The sequence below is a fragment of the Ambystoma mexicanum genome, chromosome 11 (assembly GCF_040938575.1).
Source record: "Ambystoma mexicanum isolate Mex_15411 chromosome 11, UKY_AmexF1_1, whole genome shotgun sequence".
Lineage (NCBI taxonomy): Eukaryota > Metazoa > Chordata > Amphibia > Caudata > Ambystomatidae > Ambystoma > Ambystoma mexicanum.
This window is the reverse complement of record NC_090934.1, coordinates 746,661,489-746,682,180: the sequence shown is the minus strand read 5'-3', so window position 1 is coordinate 746,682,180 and position 20,692 is coordinate 746,661,489. Positions and strand designations below refer to the sequence as shown.

The 20,692-nt window shown below is 46.5% G+C and overlaps 1 protein-coding gene across 2 annotated transcripts in view; it reads right to left on the bottom strand.

The window, feature by feature from the left end:
- The window catches only part of GALNT18 (polypeptide N-acetylgalactosaminyltransferase 18), a 2,649,737-nt gene that overhangs the window by 783,244 nt on the left and 1,845,801 nt on the right, over window positions 1-20,692 (bottom strand). The window lies entirely within an intron of this gene.

Here is a 20,692-nt window from a genome sequence, read left to right as displayed (position 1 = left end):
GGTACATTTTTTAACCCAAAGGACATTACAGTAGACTGTTATTTCCTCTCTGGTGTGGAAAATGCTGACCTCTTGCTTTAGCACCATCCATTCAGCTAACCTGCATGTTCATGGTTATGAGGTCAAAGGTAATTACACATTATTTGGCAGTGGTTAATTTGTCAATAAGCTCATCTGCTCAGGATATGGGATGAGAGTCTGTTCTGGTGACAGAGTTGAGTACTTTGCAATCAACACATGTCACCCCACTTACCTGTCATCGGGTACAGCGTCTGGGGGCTCACAGGATCCCATCTTGGCACCTGTATCCATGCTGGTTGTGTCTCCCTGCTGGTGCCTGGTGGGGTCCCGTTCCTCTGGGCGCCGCCTTTGTCACATCACTGCGCATTCGAGGACGCCTACCACCCTTTTGGCTCACAACCCGCACGCGCCGACATTACAAAGAAACAAAATGTCGGGCGCGATGCGGGATGAAAGCGAGGCTCGGCCTCGACTTCGTTGCTAGGCAACGTGTCCCTGCTCCACATTACCAGGAACTTCCGCCGGCAGGCGGAACAGCCGGCGGCCACCACAAGGCCACTATAAGGCCAAGCTGCCCTGTTTGCCCACATCAGAAACCCTCCGGCGAGTGGGCAGGAGCCCCCACCTCTACTCCTTCGGAGCGGGCAGGAGCCCCCACCTCTACTCCTTCGGAGCGGGCAGGAGCCCCCACCTCTACTCCTTCGGAGCGGGCAGGAGCCCCCACCTCTACTCCTTCAGAGCGGGTAGGAGATCTTACCGCTCCTGGGTCCTTCCTGCCACCACTGCAGGGCCTCACTTGCAGGCCTACCACCCTTTTGGCTCACAACCCGCACGCGCCGACATTACAAAGAAACAAAATGTCGGGCGCGATGCGGGATGAAAGCGAGGCTCGGCCTCGACTTCGTTGCTAGGCAAGGCGTCCCTGCTCCACATTACCAGGAACTTCCGCCGGCAGGCGGAACAGCCGGCGGCCACCACAAGGCCACTATAAGGCCAAGCTGCCCTGTTTGCCCACATCAGAAACCCTCCGGCGAGCGGGCAGGAGCCCCCACCTCTACTCCTTCGGAGCGGGCAGGAGCCCCCACCTCTACTCCTTCGGAGCGGGTAGGAGATCTTACCCCTCCTGGGTCCTTCCTGCCACCACTGCAGGGCCTCACTTGCAGGCCTACCACCCTTTTGGCTCACAACCTGCACGCGCCGACATTACAAAGAAACAAAATGTTGGGCGCGATGCGGGATGAAAGCGAGGCTCGGCCTCGACTTCGTTGCTAGGCAACGCGTCCCTGCTCCACATTACCAGGAACTTCCGCCGGCAGGCGGAACAGCCGGCGGCCACCACAAGGCCACTATAAGGCCAAGCTGCCCTGTTTGCCCACATCAGAAACCCTCCGGCGAGCGGGCAGGAGCCCCCACCTCTACTCCTTCGGAGCGGGCAGGAGCCCCCACCTCTACTCCTTCAGAGCGGGCAGGAGCCCCCACCTCTATTCCTTCGGAGCGGGTAGGAGATCTTACCCCTCCTGGGTCCTTCCTGCCACCACTGCAGGGCCTCACTTGCAGGCCTACCACCCTTTTGGCTCACAACCCGCACGCGCCGACATTACAAAGAAACAAAATGTCGGGCGCGATGCGGGATGAAAGCGAGGCTCAGCCTCGACTTCGTTGCTAGGCAACGCGTCCCTGCTCCACATTACCAGGAACTTCCGCCGGCAGGCGGAACAGCCGGCGGCCACCACAAGGCCACTATAAGGCCAAGCTGCCCTGTTTGCCCACATCAGAAACCCTCCGGCGAGCGGGCAGGAGCCCCCACCTCTACTCCTTCGGAGCGGGCAGGAGCCCCCACCTCTACTCCTTCGGAGCGGGCAGGAGCCCCCACCTCTACTCCTTCGGAGCGGGTAGGAGATTTTACCCCTCCTGGGTCCTTTCTGCCACCACTGCAGGGCCTCACTTGCAGGCCCACCACCCTTTTGGCTCACAACCCGCACGCGCCGACATTACAAAGAAACAAAATGTCGGGCGCGATGCGGGATGAAAGCGAGGCTCGGCCTCGACTTCGTTGCTAGGCAACGCGTCCCTGCTCCACATTACCAGGAACTTCCGCCGGCAGGCGGAACAGCCGGCGGCCACCACAAGGCCACCATAAGGCCAAGCTGCCCTGTTTGCCCACATCAGAAACCCTCCGGCGAGCGGGCAGGAGCCCCACCTCTACTCCTTCGGAGCGGGCAGGAGCCCCCACCTCTACTCCTTCGGAGTGGGCAGGAGCCCCCACCTCTACTCCTTCGGAGCGGGTAGGAGATCTTACCCCTCCTGGGTCCTTCCCGCCACCACTGCAGGGCCTCACTTGCAGGCCTACCACCCTTTTGGCTCACAACCCGCACGCGCCGACATTACAAAGAAACAAAATGTCGGGTGCGATGCGGGATGAAAGCGAGGCTCGGCCTCGACTTCGTTGCTAGGCAACGCGTCCCTGCTCAACATTACCAGGAACTTCCGCCGGCAGGCGGAACAGCCGGCGGCCACCACAAGGCCACTATAAGGCCAAGCTGCCCTGTTTGCCCACATCAGAAACCCTCCGGCGAGCGGGCAGGAGCCCCCACCTCTACTCCTTCGGAGCGGGCAGGAGCCCCCACCTCTACTCCTTCGGAGCGGGCAGGAGCCCCCACCTCTACTCCTTCGGAGCGGGTAGGAGATCTTACCCCTCCTGGGTCCTTCCTGCCACCACTGCAGGGCCTCACTTGCAGGCCTACCACCCTTTTGGCTCACAACCCGCACGCGCCGACATTACAAAGAGACAAAATGTCGGGCGCAATGCGGGATGAAAGCGAGGCTCGGCCTCGACTTCGTTGCTAGGCAACGCGTCCCTGCTCCACATTACCAGGAACTTCCGCCGGCAGGCGGAACAGCCGGCGGCCACCACAAGGCCACTATAAGGCCAAGCTGCCCTGTTTGCCCCTGTTCGCCGCTGGCAGGCGCGAGGCGCTCGCCCCTATCGAACCTTGCTATTGGGACTTGCTTCCGTCATAGACATCCACCTGCTGCACCTGTTGCCACCCTTCTCCATAAAAAGTACCTTCGGTCCAGGAACCATAAAGTGCCGAGTGCCAGGTCTCATGCTCCTTCTGGAACCCACCTACAACATCCTGATTATGCTGGCACCTATTCAGGGTAAGAAGCTCACTACCAGCATACAACCCCAACCGTTATTGCAACCTTGTTGCACTGTTAGTGTATGGCTGTGTGGCCTGAGTATACTCGCCACTTTTAAATTGTGTTGTGCCCTATGGTCGCTTTCAGACCACTCTTAAATTGTGTTGTGCCTTATGGTCGCTTTCAGACCACTTTTAAAATGTGTTGTGCCTTATGGCCGCTTTCAGACCACTCTTAAATTGTGTTGTGCCTTATGGTCGCTTTCAGACCACTTTTAAAATGTGTTGTGCCTTATGGTCGCTTTCAGACCACTCTTAAAATGTGTTGTGCCTTATGGTCGCTTTCAGACCACTCTTAAATTGTGTTGTGCCTTATGGTCGCTTTCAGGCCACTCTTAAATTGTGTTGTGCCTTATGGTCGCTTTCAGACCACTCTTAAATTGTGTTGTGCCTTATGGTCGCTTTCAGACCACTTTTAAAATGTGTTGTGCCCTATGGTCGCTTTCACACCACTTTTAAATTGTGTTGTGCCCTATAGTCGCTTTCAGCCCACTTTAAATTGCGCTGTGCCTTATGCCTTTGTCAATTTCTAAGTGCCATGCCCCACTATATTGGCATTACTAGCCACAATTAGGACTTCCCAAGTCTGAACCCTTGCTGTAGCATATCTGCCTTACAGATACTAACAGGATCTTCCAACCTAGACTGATAGTACATTTGCACCACAATTCCCACCGGACTTACCAAATACAAGCACTATCCTGCCACTCCCACAATATGTACACTACTACCTGCTTCTCACACTCACGTGGGACCATAGCCTGGACTCTCCTAACCATCACCATAATAATGGCCCTCACCAACTCTACACCCTGCAACTTGCAAGAGAGAAACCTGCGACTTAGAGCTAGGCTCCCACGACTTTATGACATCAAAAATAAGAGAACCAACCCACCAGTACCCACGCGCACCTCCACTACCATTAATCCTAACCTCCTAGACCTTGCGACGATAAATCGTCCTCAACCACTTGATTACCCATACTACAAACAGAGGAGACCCAACCACCCCAATCCCAGAACTGCCAAAGATAACACGATAAATCCAACACTATCAGGAGCCCTTATTAATGCTAGGTCCCTTATAGCACACAATACCGAAATAGCAGATATACTGTCTATGGACAATTTAGATATCCTTGCTGTCACTGAAACCTGGCTCCATGATGCAGCTGGTCCTGCCCTCTCGACTGCCATACCAGATAACTTCAATATCCTAAGAGTCGACCGACCCAACACTAGAGGAGGTGGCCTGGCCATCATAACCAAAACACATCTAGCTGCCAGACTCACCCCACACCCAGCTTTCACATCGTGCAAACTTCTCTTAGCTAAAATACCCATCTCAAACAACAGCACACTTACAATACTTCTTGTGTACAGACCACCAGGCCCACTAGGCAACTTTGAGGAAGACCTATCCAGCCTCCTCACAGACAGCATTAAAGACTCCACTCAGCTCCTTCTACTAGGCGACTTTAACCTAGGCTTTAATGACGTTGAAGACAAACAAGCCCAAGCAATCCAATCCATTCTAGCCAATCACGACATTACCCAAAATGTCCTAGCTCCTACACATACAAAAGGCCGCACGCTAGACTGGATAGCCAACCACAACTGCAACATCACCATCTCCAGTATCCTACCTCAAATATGGACCGACCATCATCTTATATGCTTCATAGCCAACATCAAACCTCCCAAACCTAATAAGAATAAAATAGCACCCCCCATGCCAACAAGAAGTAAAAAAGAAATCACAGCTGAAAAACTACTTCCACTTCTCCTACCAACTCTCATAGCTAGTCCTAATGACTCCAACCCTAGTGAGTTAGTTGAATCATTCAACAACGCCATGACCAAAGCTCTAGACTTGATTGCCCCTACCAAACTCCATAAAAGTAAACGTGAAACTCACCATAACTCCTGGTTCACCCCCCGCCTCAAAGAAATGCGTATCCAAAAACGCAAACTCCAAGCTATTTGGAGGCATACTCCCTCTGCCGACAATAAAACCACACTTGCTAACTTTGCCAAAAAATACAAAAAGGAAATTATTCAAACGAAAAAAGACTCATTCAATGATAGAATCAGTAAAGCCAATTCTAACTCCAAAGAGCTCTTCACTATTCTTTGTGAACTGGAAAACCCTATTGCCCCCACAGACAATGTCCCCAAGGACAAATCCTGGTGCACTAGCATCCAAAATGCTCTAGCAAATAAAATCATAACCCTTCAATCTAAAATTGCTGAGAAAAAAGCCTCCTTGAGCCCTCACGGTACTCACACCACCCCATTGAAGGAGTTACCCAGCACACCCTCCCAAAACAACGGTAAACCCTTCAGGTTTACCAATATCTCTATATTGGAAACTGAAAAGGTCATTCTGTCCCTTAAACCGTCTAATTGCCAAGGCGACAGTTGCCCTGCGCAAATCATTAAGGATGCAGCTAGAGATCTAGCACCCTTCATCTCGAAACTTATTAATGCCTCCTTCAACACGAGCACTGTACCCACCAACCTTAAAGGATCCTGGGTTCTCCCCCTTCTCAAAAAACAGACACTTGACCCAGCTATCCCCACTAACTACAGGCCTATTACTACGGTCCCATTTCTCCTTAAAATAATTGACAGAGTAGCCTACCTCCAAATCCAAAACCATTTGGAGACGCACCAACTGTTAGGTACACGGCAATCTGGCTTCAGACCACTGCACGGTACCGAAACAGCCCTCATTGACCTCAAGACACAAATCAACGAGCTGAAGGATAAAGGTAATACAGCTATGCTCCTCCTCCTTGACCTGTCAGCGGCCTTTGACCTAGTGGATCACGCAGTATTATGCAACCATCTAGCGTCTGCCGCTCACTTCTCAAGTGAAGCTATAGCATGGGTACAATCCTTCCTAGCCAACCGTTCGATGAGAGTGTTCTCCCCTGTAGCGGCAGCGGACCCAATTCAGATCACTTGTGGTGTCCCACAAGGCTCATGAGTCTCCCCGACTATGTACAATATCTTTACTAGGCCTCTCTTCGACAAACTTGACAAATTAGGGGTAACCTACACGAATTATGCGGACGATACGCAGATTCTCATACCTCTATCAGGCAACTTTGTCGAAGACACAGCTCTAGTAAACAAAATCTACCTCCTCATTCAGGCATGGATGGCCTCCCACGGCCTCTGCCTAAATGACGACAAAACTGAGATATTAATACTGGGTTCCGACTCCAACCTAAAAAAACTGAGTCCCAACTATCGTAATTTCAACATAGATGGCAACACAATCAAGGTGGCCACCGAGGTAAAAACCCTGGGCTTTTACCTCGATTCCACTCTATCCCTTAAAAAACAAGTTAACACCCTGGCATCCTCTACAGCGTACACCTGCAAATTAATCAGGACCTGTAGACCTTACCTCTCTAAAACCAACTGCATCATGCTTGCCAATGCATTAGTCATATCCAAACTGGACTATTGCAATGCCCTCTATGCAGGTGCCAACAAATCCATCATAAATAAAATGCAAATCCTTCAAAACAACGCTCTTAGAGCAGCCCTTGACATACCCCGCAAAGCACATATTTCAAACGTTAGGAAAGACCACCACTGGCTCAAAATTAGCGACAGAGTCCTGCTCAAGACACTATCGCTCACCCATAAAGGGCTCAACAACACTGCTCCCCCCTACATCTCAGCCAGACTGACTAGAAAATCATCCAGGCACCATACTAGGGCTACTAACCACTACCTGCTCGAAACCCCTAGATTCAGACGCTCCAAAGCGGGCGGAGCAAGCTTCCCTGTCAAAGCTGCCCAGGCCTGGAACGCACTGCCCATTGCACTGAGAGCCAACTTACCCTATTCCAATTTTAGATGCAAGGTAAAAAACTGGCTCTGGACAAACGACAACTAACTCTCGTGGCACCCAATGACCACGATACCGTTGTCTAAAATGATTCTGTTCTCATACCCACACCTGTACACTCCCTCAAAACTATAATATGCTCGTTTCTTTTCTTCCACACGGCGTGTAATGATATGTTCTTACTGCACTGTTATGTTGTTTTTCGTCTATACTCTGTATGTAACCCAAGTTTAAGTAACCTTGTACCTGCTGCGCCCGGCTACCCCTGGGTTTTGTGCGCATTATCAAATAAACAATACAATACAATACAATACAATGCATGTGTTCGCGTTTCACACATGCTCAGTCCTGGGAGCAACGTGGTTGCTTCCGCCTGCAGTGCAAACTTTGCTTTCAACCTGCAGCTCTATTTTAGGACCAAAGATGCTTTCCTCAGTGTGTCTCAAAGCGGTTACCAGCTATTTCGTTTTGCTGCCTCCTCGCTCCTTGCTTCTTGGTTTTGCCTTGCCTGCATGGTCCTGCCTTGCCCTGTCCCCCCTGGGTCCTTGTCCTTCTGCCCTGCATTGACCCTGCCTTTCTTTTCCCTGATAAGTTCCTTCCTTCCTTGGCCAGTCGCCTTCCTGTCCTGCCCTGCTTGCTCCTTCCTTTCCTGGCCTTCTCCTTTAGTGGGGGGCCAAGTTCTTCCTGCCTGCCTGGCCTACATTACTGCTCTGGGATATTCCCCTACTGCATTACCTGCCCTTGGTCCGGATACCTGGCAGCTAATCTGCCTGGACAACTATCTATCCCTTCCTGGTTGTATCCATTGTTTGCTCCAATTCACGTAGTGGCCTCCAGCCTGCTATACCATCAAGTTCACTGTGGCCTTCCCTGTCAGTGCTTGCACTGTCCCAACGTCATGAAAATCAGGAAAGTGCTGTCCAGTGGTGTTGGGAGCTGACCCAGCAGTGACCCCCTGTTTCTAGATAAGGGGAGGGAATTGGGTTGGTTCCCTGCTCTACATCGCCATCTCGACTCCACCATTGACAGTCTGGCTTCAAAATCTAAGCAAGAGCCCTAGCAAACAGGTACGCAGCGCCAGCGTGATGCTCAGTATAACATCACAAAGGTTACCTTCTGTGGTCTCTACTGGACTTTTTAGGAACTACTCCCACAGTACAAGCCCATGGGTTGTGGATGTCTCAACCAGCCCTTTGGCTAATATGATGGAAACCTGCTCTTTAATGCTGTCCTTTGCCCTGTATGACATCCAATGAATTGTATTTTTAGCATTCCCATGTGCAGCATTCAGCATGTACTATCTTCAGTGTCAATATCATCAAACCACCTGTTAGTAAGACATGGAGCTAGGGAGAATAACCCTGTAAACTTTGCCAGCATCTTCTGTGGATCCTGCAGTTATTGTTCTATCAGACCGGAAACGATTTTGAACCTTTGTACTAATCCATCATCACTTCATTATGTTACAAGTCTGTGAGGTAATCCAGGCTGTAATGTGGTTTTGGCCAGTTGGCATGGAAGACTATGGGCCTGATTCATTTCCCGGTACACATGCGTACAGACCGCCTTAAACTGTTCATGCATCCCGCTACACTGCTTATGCACACCACAAAGTCCAATCAGAACCCTGACTGCGTGCATGCACCCCTAAATCTAACATCCGATCTTACCTCTGTGCAGTGATTCCTATGCGCAAGTGTCTGTACGCCTGCCTTCGGGTGGCGTTGGATCAAGTGCTTTGCGTGGGCATTACCCTGCCGAGAGGTTGCATGAACAGATCCATGGATATGCTTGGTTATGCAAATTTGTGGGCATGCGATGGACTGCCAGCGGGCCGTCTCCTATAACGCCCACATTTTCCCTTGTTCTGCCCAATTTTATGTGTTCCGCCCCCTACTCTGGTCTATGCGCAGGCCACGCACATGCTCTGCGAGGTGTCTCGCACAAGGCACTCTGCTGCTCGCAGATATGTGCTGAATCTGCGTGAAGTCCCTGCAAAGTACAAAAAAGTCCAGCGCAGTTGATTCCATGAATGGACAAACAGGGTTTTGCATGTGGTTTGGAGTGCAATGTCTCTTTGTACGGGGCAGATAATTCCATGAATCAAGGCCTATATCTTAGCCCAGGAATCTTGGTACCAATGAGGTAGATAACCTTGCTGATTTTATGAAGAACAACTTAGGGTTCACTCCACCGATGATGGAGGGCACTGGGATTAACCAGTTTATCCATCCAAGTCAACTGGCATGGAGTTATTCTATCATGACAGATTTCTGGTAATGTCAGTGCTTCACAAATTCCTGACTCGTTGTCAGATATTTCAGAGACTTGTTCATGTACTGTGCCATTTAAGACCTTAACCCAAGTACATAATCCACTATGTCATGTGTGTGGGATTACCTTGCCCTTCCCTCCACCTGCTCTCACCGGATTTAGGCAACCTTCTTACAGGATGGCCAAGCAGAGGTTCAAAGGGACCAAAACCTACTCCTTCCTACTACTCTTCTCTATAGGTGAACATGAAGCATGGCAGAAGAAAACCCTATGTTCTCCTCACCTAGTCCTCCATGCCACTGAACATGCCTTTTAGGGTTTGGTTGAATCTCTCAACCAGCCATTTGATTTGTGGATGGTAAGAGGTAGAGAACATATAGGTTACTCCACACACATCCCACATATGTTTTAATATAAGTTAATATGTGTTTGGTACCCCTATCCGAGATAATCTATTTGGTAAAATCCACACAACAGAAAAGGCCATTCAGAGCCTTGATGCCCCATAAACGAACAGCTTCAGGATACTGAGTATGTTTTGGGATCGATGAACTAATAATGTCCATCCTGTCTCACTCAAAATGTCGCCCACACAAGGTTGTGGAACTGAGGAGGCCTTGGTAACCCTGGCCGACAAACCCGATGCTTGGAAAATCTGAAAGGAGGGCACAAACACTTTCCTTAACACCATCTTTGGGAAGAAAAATAAGTAGACAACCTGTCTGGGGTCTTAGTGACTCCAAAGTGCCCAGCCAAATGCCTATGTTGTCAACCAAGTTCATTAGAAACCACAGTGACATTGGGGAACAACCTGACTTGGGATTTCAGCTCAGTAAAACTCACTGAGATCTGGTGTTTAACCATAACCATTCACACTGGGAATAAACAGGGTACATTCAGCCATTCCGTAGTGGTAATTATTACTCTAGGAAGCCCAGACTGACTATAGACTCTTGTAGGCCAACACTGACTATAGTTTGTTTAGGTTTGCCCTTGCAGACTGTATTTCTACTTCTATGGGACATTTCCCCACACAGAAAACACCATTCAGCTGTTGGGAGGGCTGGTAACCCAGTGCTAGGGTTCCTTCACTCTTTCTTCCTGTTTTGCTAGAGACCCCGGGTGAATAGGATTTCTCAAGAGTTTTTAGGGAACCATACTTAGAGGTGGGATGTGAACATTTACTTTTGCTCCAGACCTTATTTGTGTTTGGTTTGTCAGGAGCCTTCTCTTCTGATTTGGTTGTACTCGCTTAAGCATTCTTCTGGACACGAGTGCCCATAAACCAATCAGCGGTTTTTACAAGTTCCTTAGGTGTATGATCCTCTTGAACACAAGGTGTATATGCAATACTGGCTCACAATGTTTCACAGTATGTTAATCAAAGTATACACTCTGTCTAATGTGTCAACATTATTACCAGTTACCCAACCCTTCATATACATCAGAGACAAATGTGCAAATGCTTCAAAGGCTTTACTGTTCATTTTGGCTTCTCCTTAGGGGTCAGCTGGATAATAACATCTATGTCCTGAGTCAGTAATCGACTCATCAAGGTGGCCCCCTACAATACCACATCTACCTCTTGGAATTTCAATGCTAGTTTCAGTGCCACAAACCAATCAAACTGCCCTTACACATCTCATAAAACTGAACAAAACCCTTGGGGATATGATGCCTAAGCTTGACCAAGGCTTGTGGACTCAACTCACATAGGCTGTTCCTGCAGACATCCTTCTGATTCTCATGCTCCAATTCGAGGAGCTCAAGCCCCTGCACCTCTAGGCTCAGTAGATGCATGTATATGTTCCTCTAAGTCTAGCCTTCTCTTATTCAGAATGGTTTGTCTAATGGCTAACTCCTCTCCAGAATGAGCATCCTGGAACCTAGCAGAAACTCTAACCCTCTGGGAGGCCATGCTACTCCTCTCAGGGAAGCCACGCTATCCGCCCTGCCACTTTTCGGAAGCTTTGCTGCCTACCCTAAGGGCGGAATGATGGGAAAGGTTGTCATCCTTCCACTCCAGTCTTTTTCGTCTTCCCCCTTCTGAGATGGATAATTCTATTTTGGGTTCAGGTTTGCAACCATTCCCCGGGTCCCTTCAGGCTCGTAGCTTCCTAAAGGCTTTTCAGCTGTTCAGCGGTTTAAATCCCTCTGCTAAATCGAAGGTGCCTTATTTGTAACAGCTCCGGAAGTCTGCTTGCTTTGAAGCACTTCAAAGTTTGCATTTACAGTTCAATTGCCATAAAAAAGGCCTCCCATGTATTTCTAACTTTATCTACAGATCCATTTGATTTTGGTAGTCTAAGTGGTAGGGACAATCCGGTACTGTATCTATTGCCACTAGTGCGACAAAATGACTATTGCTGAAAAATAGTACGGGGAGAGCAAGGGAGGGCAATGGCATTTGAACACTAGACTCCCCAAGCACTGCTATTAGTACAAAAGTAACCTAGTCAAACAGACACCCTAACACATTGTATTCCTCCTTCACCTCTGAAAAGTATGGGCAGAGGACAGGCTATATGCTTTGGGGATGTGTGAACCAGTACAGATGCATCCAAGGAACAATAACACAGTTGTACAGATGTACCAAGATATGAGTGTCCAAAGGGATATTATAAAGTATAGATAAATTACTAAAATACTGAATAATTTTCAAAAAGAATCAAACAGTCTCATTCCTCTAAAGCAAACGCACAGATAAAAGTAAACTTAAATATATATTTTGCTGACTTCAGAGGACAGGGTGCAGGAAAAACACACAGAAGTACCGAAAAACAAGTGAAAGACAAAGTGATTACCCTTAAATGTCTTAAGATAGGCAATATTGTCCTAACTGTCTTTAGACCCTACGGTGTGAAGGCCAGAGGGTTAGAATCTAGAAAAGCCATTTTAGTGGCCTCTAGACCATTCAAAAAACTATAGCTGTGTCTTTTATAGTGACTCCACAGCACTAATCCAGTTGTCTTAGTACTTTTACTTTGGCAATAAGTCCCGAGCCTGCGGGCCATTGACAAATAAGGTAATGCCTCCGGGTGCCAAAAGAACAGGCCCGAGCCTGTCAAAAAGAATGGCCAACGGGTAAGCGAAAGCAAAGTCTGTTTTCCCTTTCCGTGGCTGCCATTGAAAAAATAGGAAAAAAAAGTAAACAAACAAACTGGCCACCAGGGGAAGGGAGAAGGGACACGTAGTCTTGTATTCCTTTCCATGACGTCCTGGCACAGATCGGGAGTGGACGCCGTGAGGATTAATTGTTCCCAGCACATCTGCTCTCGTAATGGACAGAAAAGAAAGTAAGTGGTGGTGGGAGGCCGGGAAGGGAATTCTGAGGTTAGGGGAAGGGGTGGGGGAAGACTTACCTGATTCCCTGGCGAGGGGAGATGGCGGCCGCCGACCATAAGGGGGCTCGTGGCAGCGAGATTACTGTGTGGTAATGCCTGCATTCGGAGCCTCCCCATTGGCTGGGAGGCCGCAGCACCCCCTCGCTGGGGACTAATATAGCATGAGTCATGATTCTTATCAAGATGCTTGACTGGAAAAGAGCACCGGTGAGGGTAATGCTGTTGATAGGCAGCTCTAGGAGCTTGTCGGTGTCCAGTTGCTGTCAACTGTGGTTATAGTTGTCACAGCTCGATCCCTCAATGGGTGGCTCGAAGATGAAAATACAGGCAATTCAGCTGTGATGTTTTGATGCAAAAAGTTTGTCTCAAACAAACAGGATCAGAGGCAAGTGGGTTCTACCTCATGGTTCAACTGGATTCTCCTGACAGGTCGATATGGTGAAACGTAGCTTGACGTACAGGTGATGGGGAGTAGGCTAGCATCAGCAGCTCAGTGGTAGTTTGATTGCATTTCAACTGGCTCAATGACACTCGAAACAGGAAACGCTGGATTCTGAAACAAGCATTGGCAAACGCATCAACTTTGGGCGTGCCTCATAATAAGGGTCCTTACACAAGGATCCTTGAAGGAAATGATGTTTGGTCCAGATTTTCCCAGCCCAGGGAATTACTTCAGAGGCCCTTGCAGGGTCTTGGACCCGACCTAGACAGTTTGCTCTGGTTATCAGCAGTCTTCAGTGTCAGGAAGGCTTCCTTCCAGCAGGTGATCTTTCTTTTATCCCAGGTGTAGACTGGATATGTTGTTTTCGCCCTCTGCAAGGGACTTTGAGCAGTTTTAGCTCCAGCAAGAGTTCCCTGTGTATCCTAACTTTGTTCCAAAAACATGGTTCTAAAGAATAGTTCAAAAGATGGCCTAAAAAGGACAATTGACCTGCCATCAGATTCAGGATGTTAACAAATAAAAATGTGGCTGCAGTACTTTAAAAAAGTCTTCCCAGTGTTGCTAAACCTAAAATTAAATCAGATATTGCAACGCTATCTCTGCGCTTGATACTAATATTCACAAGCTACTTGTTCACACTGTACAAATCAATATGCAGTCAGCACAAATAATTATAGTCCACACTGTGTATCCAATCTGATATTGTCTTTATGTTCAAATTATATGGTTTGTGAACTTAATCACCAATAGCCGGCACGTGTTTCGACCATTGTGGTCGTTCTCAAGGCTATGTTGGTCCAATTTGCCACATTCAAATGCACATAAACGCATTGACATTACCGTTTTAAATAGAATTTGTATGCACATGATTCGCAATGAAAATAAACAAAACATAATATTTTATGTTACCAAGTAAAAAATGTTTTAAATAAAAACATATCACACAGGTTGAAGTAGGTTTCGAGAGATGCAAGCATACATGGAGATGTAAAATAAAGGAAAGAACCAAATACTCCATTTACAATCTAATTCAATTTGAATTGTCATTTCATTCCTTCATTGTCATGCCTGATAAATAATATGGTGAATTAAGAGCCAAGTGCATTATTGATCTGTTTGCCACCCGTTAATCTCCTTCCTTAAATTGTCCAAACATTCACCCATCTGAAAAGTCCCACTACTATTCCACCCAATTGTGCTCCCATAGTCAAGTGTCTAAAAGTATTGAATAGGCTTACCCTTATCACGTATTACTTTCTTGACATCTATATAGATAAATGCAATCATAATGTGCAATTGTTAAATAGACCATTTGATTGCCCAATGTGTATGTACACTATATGGATAAATGCCTACCTTGCAGTACTGCCAGGAAACAAAACAAAATTTGTAATATCTTCTTCTGAGCCTCACTGGGATAGTTCCCTGTAACCTAAGAAGTTTGACAGGACACTTTTAAGTAATGCTATTAAATTATGCTTGTACATGTTATGGGAATTATATTCTTTGATCTTACCTATTCCTGGGTTCGATCTCTCGTTCCTCTATCTCTTGATTGTGTCCGCTCACGCTAGATGCAATGTTATGTTATGCTGCATTGCGCGGCAATTCCGCAGCCACGACATCCGTTCGGCGGGATGACGTCACGCGCATAATAACGCGTGACGTCACCACGCCCCAAACGCAGCGCCACGCGAACAGGCCGCCATGTTGGGTCCAGGCTAGGACCCTTAAAAAATCTTCACTGGGAATACCTCCCTACACCAATGTACACCAATCCCTATGTCAAAAGAGCACGCAGATAAAATTATATTGCATGTTTTGCCATTGTTGGAATTATTCATTTAAATGAATACTTCATTGCATTAATTCTAATCTATAAGCATATACTAATCCAGTGTGTTCCATACCACTATGCTGTTAACCCATTATATCAATGCATCCTGTTCTACTGAAAAGAATGTTTAACTATTATACCTCATGTACTTAACAGGTGATCAGCATGGCATGGCATGGCACAGGCCATTGAGCTAATTATATATACCTAGACAAATCAAAGATTCTTAATGAATTTACAAGAAAACATACATCTCGTGGTCTGAATTTAAACCATGCTCCATGGACCTCAAAAGACAAATTGTTTTGGCTTCCATTCTGCGTAGTTCCAATTGGGTGTCCATACCCCTCTTTTCCTTTTTGACTTTCATCGGCCCCAAAAATCTTACATCATGTACATTTTCCATTTGAAGCATTACACATTGACCATCTATATACTGTGACGAAGATTCCTCTGTCATGCAGGAGACTGAAGGACCTTGTGCCTCTTAAAGCTAGCGGACGGTCCTCTGGTAGCTCTTTGTCCGTCCCTCAGGTTAGAGGCCATCATATTTCCACCACCAACTCCTCTGCCCCTTAAAGGGAATTGAGTAACAACGAGAGCCTGCACACTTAACTCCACTCACGTGGGTGCAGGAAGTCTATCTGTCCTTCTCTCCATCCAGCCGTCCACCCATCCATCCATATGGAGTCCACCATGGGCCAAGGAGAAGGCGTGCCAACCAGGGAGAGGAATGCCCCATGGAAGAATCCACTCCCATGTCCCACTTTAGGGCAGCAAGCCAACCACAGGGGTAGAGCCTGATAGTCAATCCCCATCCCAGCCAACACACCTGAATCCGATTTAGCCAGAGAGGCACTGGAAGACAGGTGAAAAGCCTTTAAAATAAAGCCCACAAGCTCAGTCTGGTGGTGTCAGTGGTTGAATTATGACCTAAAGATGGATGAGTGAATACTGGAGTTCATTTGGGAAGATTGAAGGAGAGAGAAAAGTTTGAGACGATGTAGGGGACTACAAGCATGATCCAGGAGACTCAGTGCAGCAGGACATGGGAGAGCTGATGGTAGATACAATAATCAAGAGGCTGCAGTCCAGGAGGTTAGATGTCAGACCAGGAGGCTCTAGTTCGGAATAAAGACCTGGGAGGGGGGAGGAGAGACCCAGAGGGCTGGGTGATATCGCAATAGGAGGGACTGAACTTGAAAAAGTCTTGGGGGGCAGGAGAAGAGACCCAAGAAGCTTGGCAATACAGGAAGGTGGGGTCTGAAAGGAGAACATAGGTGAGCACCAAAATAAATATCCAACAGAGCTGGAGTAACTAGTAAGGAGTGCCCAAGTGGTGGCCAGAGAGAGTGAAATGACTGAGGAAGAATGTGGTATACCAAAGGGTGGAGAGGGTGTCTAGAGGGGTGGAGAAGGTGGTACAGATATAGAGACCAGTAAGATGGAAAGTAGGGAGATAAAGGGCAGTGCCCAAGTAGCAAAGGTGCTGCTCTGAATGGTGCAGAACAGGGATCTTCAACCTGTGCATCTCCACATGTTCTGGACTACAGCCACCATGATTCCCCATCATTGACTTTGTTGGCTGGGACTAATGGGAGTTGTAGGCAAAAACGTCCTGAGAGCCAAATGTTACAGATCCCTGGTGTAGAAGCTTGGAACAAGCTAAACATCTATGACTGTGAAAATGGAGTGCAGGAAGGTGGTACACAAGGGGGTGAAGTAGTAAAGGGGAAAAGTAATAAGGCAAAAAGTAGTGTTCAGAGGAGCAGTGTAGGGGTCCAAAGGAGTGAAGAAGGTCTGAAATAGAACGGAAACATGGAGCGTAGTGATTGCATGGAAATGATAGGTGATCATAAAACAGAGTTCAGTGTCAGTACAGAGGAGGGGCCTAACAATGTGCAGAAGAATGAAGAATATGAAGATGTGGAGGAAAATTAGAAGATTGGAGAATATCAGGTGAAGTTAAGTAGAAGATAGAGAATCTTGCAAACATTGGCAGAGAGACTTTGGAAAGGAGTGTTGGAGACAAGAGGAGGGTATATAGTGATTTTGTTGAATGGATAATAACGAACAACATTTTAATCTAAACATTTATAATGAAAACATTTTTATAAATATATTTATGGGTTTGGGGTAAGTGGCTAAAACGGGTTGGGAGTGGGTTGGTGTGGGATTATAAACGAAGGGAAATGAGGGGCTTGGGTGGGAACACCCTAATAAAAAAAATAATCGGTACTGTTTTCGTTATAAATGTTTAGATAACAATGTAGTTTCTTATTATCCATTCGACAAGATCACATGTAACGATTGAGGAGTGGGTGGAAACTAAAAAGAGGCATTATGGGACTATCTAGAGGGCATTGTGAAGGAACAGGAGGTAGTTTGGAAGACAACAGAAGGAGATGGAGCAATCAAGTAATAGACCAAGAAACGTCTGACATGACAGTTGAAACTAGGCAGGAAGATGAACAAGCAGATAGCAGGGAGTCTACCTCAGGTTCAGACAGGTGAAGGAGAGAACAAAGACCATGACCATCAGAGAAAACACCAGGCAGTCAAGGAAACTCAGCCCCTGGGGAGACAAGGACACCCTTTTATATGGCTTTGCCAAGCACCAAGGTATCAGCCAAAGTTCCTGAAGAGAAACTGGCTACTCTTCTGAAGCAAAAACATCTGATTCTACCTTTCCCTCCTCAAGTAGGACACCAAAACCATCAGATGTACCTGCCTGGTAAACCTATAAAACGTAACGGAAAACCTGAGGCTTTGGGAAGGGGTCAAGGAAATACAAAAGCCAGAAAAGACATGGTTTGGGAACACCTGCAATTCCACACAAGAGGACCGTGGAAAACCCTGGTCCTGAACTGATCAGGACCTTTTGCTTGAACACTTTACTTTCCAGGGGGGCAGGTTTCGTGTGGTTGAGTTCATAAGGCAATGCTCAGACCCTGGTGGGAATATCCACCCTGGCTATTTTCTTTGATGAAGATCCATTGTGTTTGTTGTTATTGGCCATCCTTTTCTACAAATATGTGATATCTATTTTTAAACTAAACACGTGGTTTAGTCTGGGCTGTTGATCCCCATCGCAGATGTGCTAATACTTACCAGTACTTCAGGGTCTACACTGTCCTCATCAGCCTGTATGTAGAGTTCAGATTCAAGAAAGATGGGACAGTTTATGTGCTCTTGTTTCATCTAAATACAGGTTGTTTTGCACCCATTTATTTCCATATATAATTTAATTCGTTCAAGGGGCAATCTGGAAACATTAATTGCTCATTTAAGAAGAGGTTTAAAAATGACTTAAAGTCAGACCAATGAAAGGGCGACCTCCCTACCCAAACTAATGACATGGAATGCACTTTATACACTGTTGTTATACATTCATTCATTCTCAAAACTCTAGTTGGAAACATTTCATTAAGTTACAAAATCCAGAATATTACATTCCAACATATACAATTCAATTGCTAAAATCTGAAGAACAATGTCAAATGCAATATGATAGAAAATATGTTCTCCTTTTTAATATGCTCATTACAAAACAACACAGTGGCCCTCATTACAACACCAGCGCTAAACCATGGCGCTATTAGCACCATGGTTGGTTCCGGTGTTGTAACGAGTCCTCCATGGTGGAATGGGGAAATACCGCCCCATTCCAAGGTTGGCGGGGCGGTATTTCCCCATTTCCCCATGGCCCTTCCCCATTCCCATTGTTGCCCCATAGGGCTCAATGGGAATGGGGAAGGTGGCAATTACGGTACCGCAAATTGCGGTACCGTAATTGCCTGCGAGATCCCTTTGCAGGTCCCTACTTTAACGGCTGCTCCAGACCAGCCGTTCAGGTCAGGTCCCGCAAAGGGACCTCGTAGTAAGGCGCTAAGTGGTTAACGGCGCCGCAGCCTTTTACGGCGCCGTTAACCACTTAGCGCCTGGGTCGTAATGAGGCCCAGTGCCTTTTACAACAGATTTAGGATTAACCTTTGCTACGGAGTAGGAATATGCTAATTTAAATTATACTAATCCCAAATTCGTTAATACAGTTAATTTAGGTGATGTATGTTCTTGTATACTAGACAGAAAGAACAACATTAAGGTCGGTTTCTTGGGAAGATACAAAATGAACACAAATAGCTCCCCAATATGTGACTTTGACTATTCCTTTTTTGAGCCATAGTATGTAAGCTCAAAACATTAATTCTAAACCTTACAATCAAAAAGGGTTCCCTTAAATAAGGTGAGAATAACAAAGATAGCTACATTTCCTCTTTAATTGACACTTCATCTAACCAAATGTTAAAGAAACGTTCCAGTTCCCTGGACTCTCTGCATAATGCAAGCACAAATGTACAATAGCTAAATCTCAGTATAGAGTCTTTACAAGGAATATAATATTGATTACAATGTTCCCATATGTATTTTAAAATACCTGTGAGAGCATGGCCTTTTTTTTACAATTGTTTTTCTAAAAAGAATAATTGGTCAATTGGTTTTCAAATCCTCTAATTCTATCTATGCCGGTATCCTGGCGGTTGAGCTGCCAGGATACCGGCAACAGTTGACACCGGTTCTGGCACACAGCCAACTCCATGAGGATATTTCCCGGGAATTACCAGCACCGGAAATCAATACCGGTGCCAGTAATGATTGCGTTTTTTGCTGGTAGGGCACCTGGTTTACCTTCTGGAGGTAACCCAGGTGCCCCACCAGCAAACACATAGTTGGCCAGTCCGGGAAAGTGCAGGTATCCATGAATACTGGCACTTTTTTACCAGACCCGCTGACTCAGAATGAGGCCCATTATACTCAGTTCTCTATGCACAGCATAATTAGGTGTTGATTCGGTAAATCCAAATAATTGTTTAACAAACTTGTTCTCCAGAACTTGTAGCAGTTTTACATTACAGTAGCCAAACATCACTCCATATATAATAGAGAACATGATTTTGGCACTATATACTTTTAAAACCACGTTGACAGGTTGGGATATGAAGTCAGTACAAGTCAGTACAAAATCATGGTGTACCCCAGGGGTATGAGACATTTTTATAACAGTCCTATCTAAATGTTTCTCCTCTTCCAGGGTTGATGTAATAGTAAATCCCAAGTAGCTAAATTAGTTGGCAATTGGAAATAAATATGGATTTGGTTTAAAAGCTGCAGAGCAATAATGAGAGGATACAGGGCCAATGTATACACGAATTAACCTTAATCTTATCCGCCAAGGTTTAGCTAAAACTTTGATACTGCAAACACTACTTTGTCGTGAGTAGTGAATTTGCATATAGCAAAAACATCATAAAGTGAGGTTGCCGTGTATTTGCGTATGATAGGGAGATGCCACCTACGTCTCAGGGCGGAGAGTTGTGGGCATTTCAATACACCATTAACAGTTTTTTCTTCAATTCTGTGGCAGTAGGGGCAATGCCTGTCACCTGTTGTGGCTGAAATCAACTGTCGGGAATATGTTCAGTGTAAATCTAAGAACTACTACATACTCTATTATAGACTGGACAGATTTCATTTAAATATTGTTCTGCATCTAAATCAGTTTTAAAAGCAATGTAACCTGGAAAATGAGATGTGTGTATGGTTCCCAATATCTGGCTTTCTAAGTACAAAATGTTTAGTATGCTTTTTACTTCAAGGACAGTCACTGGGGTAATGTTATCATCACTACCTAGCACATATGTGA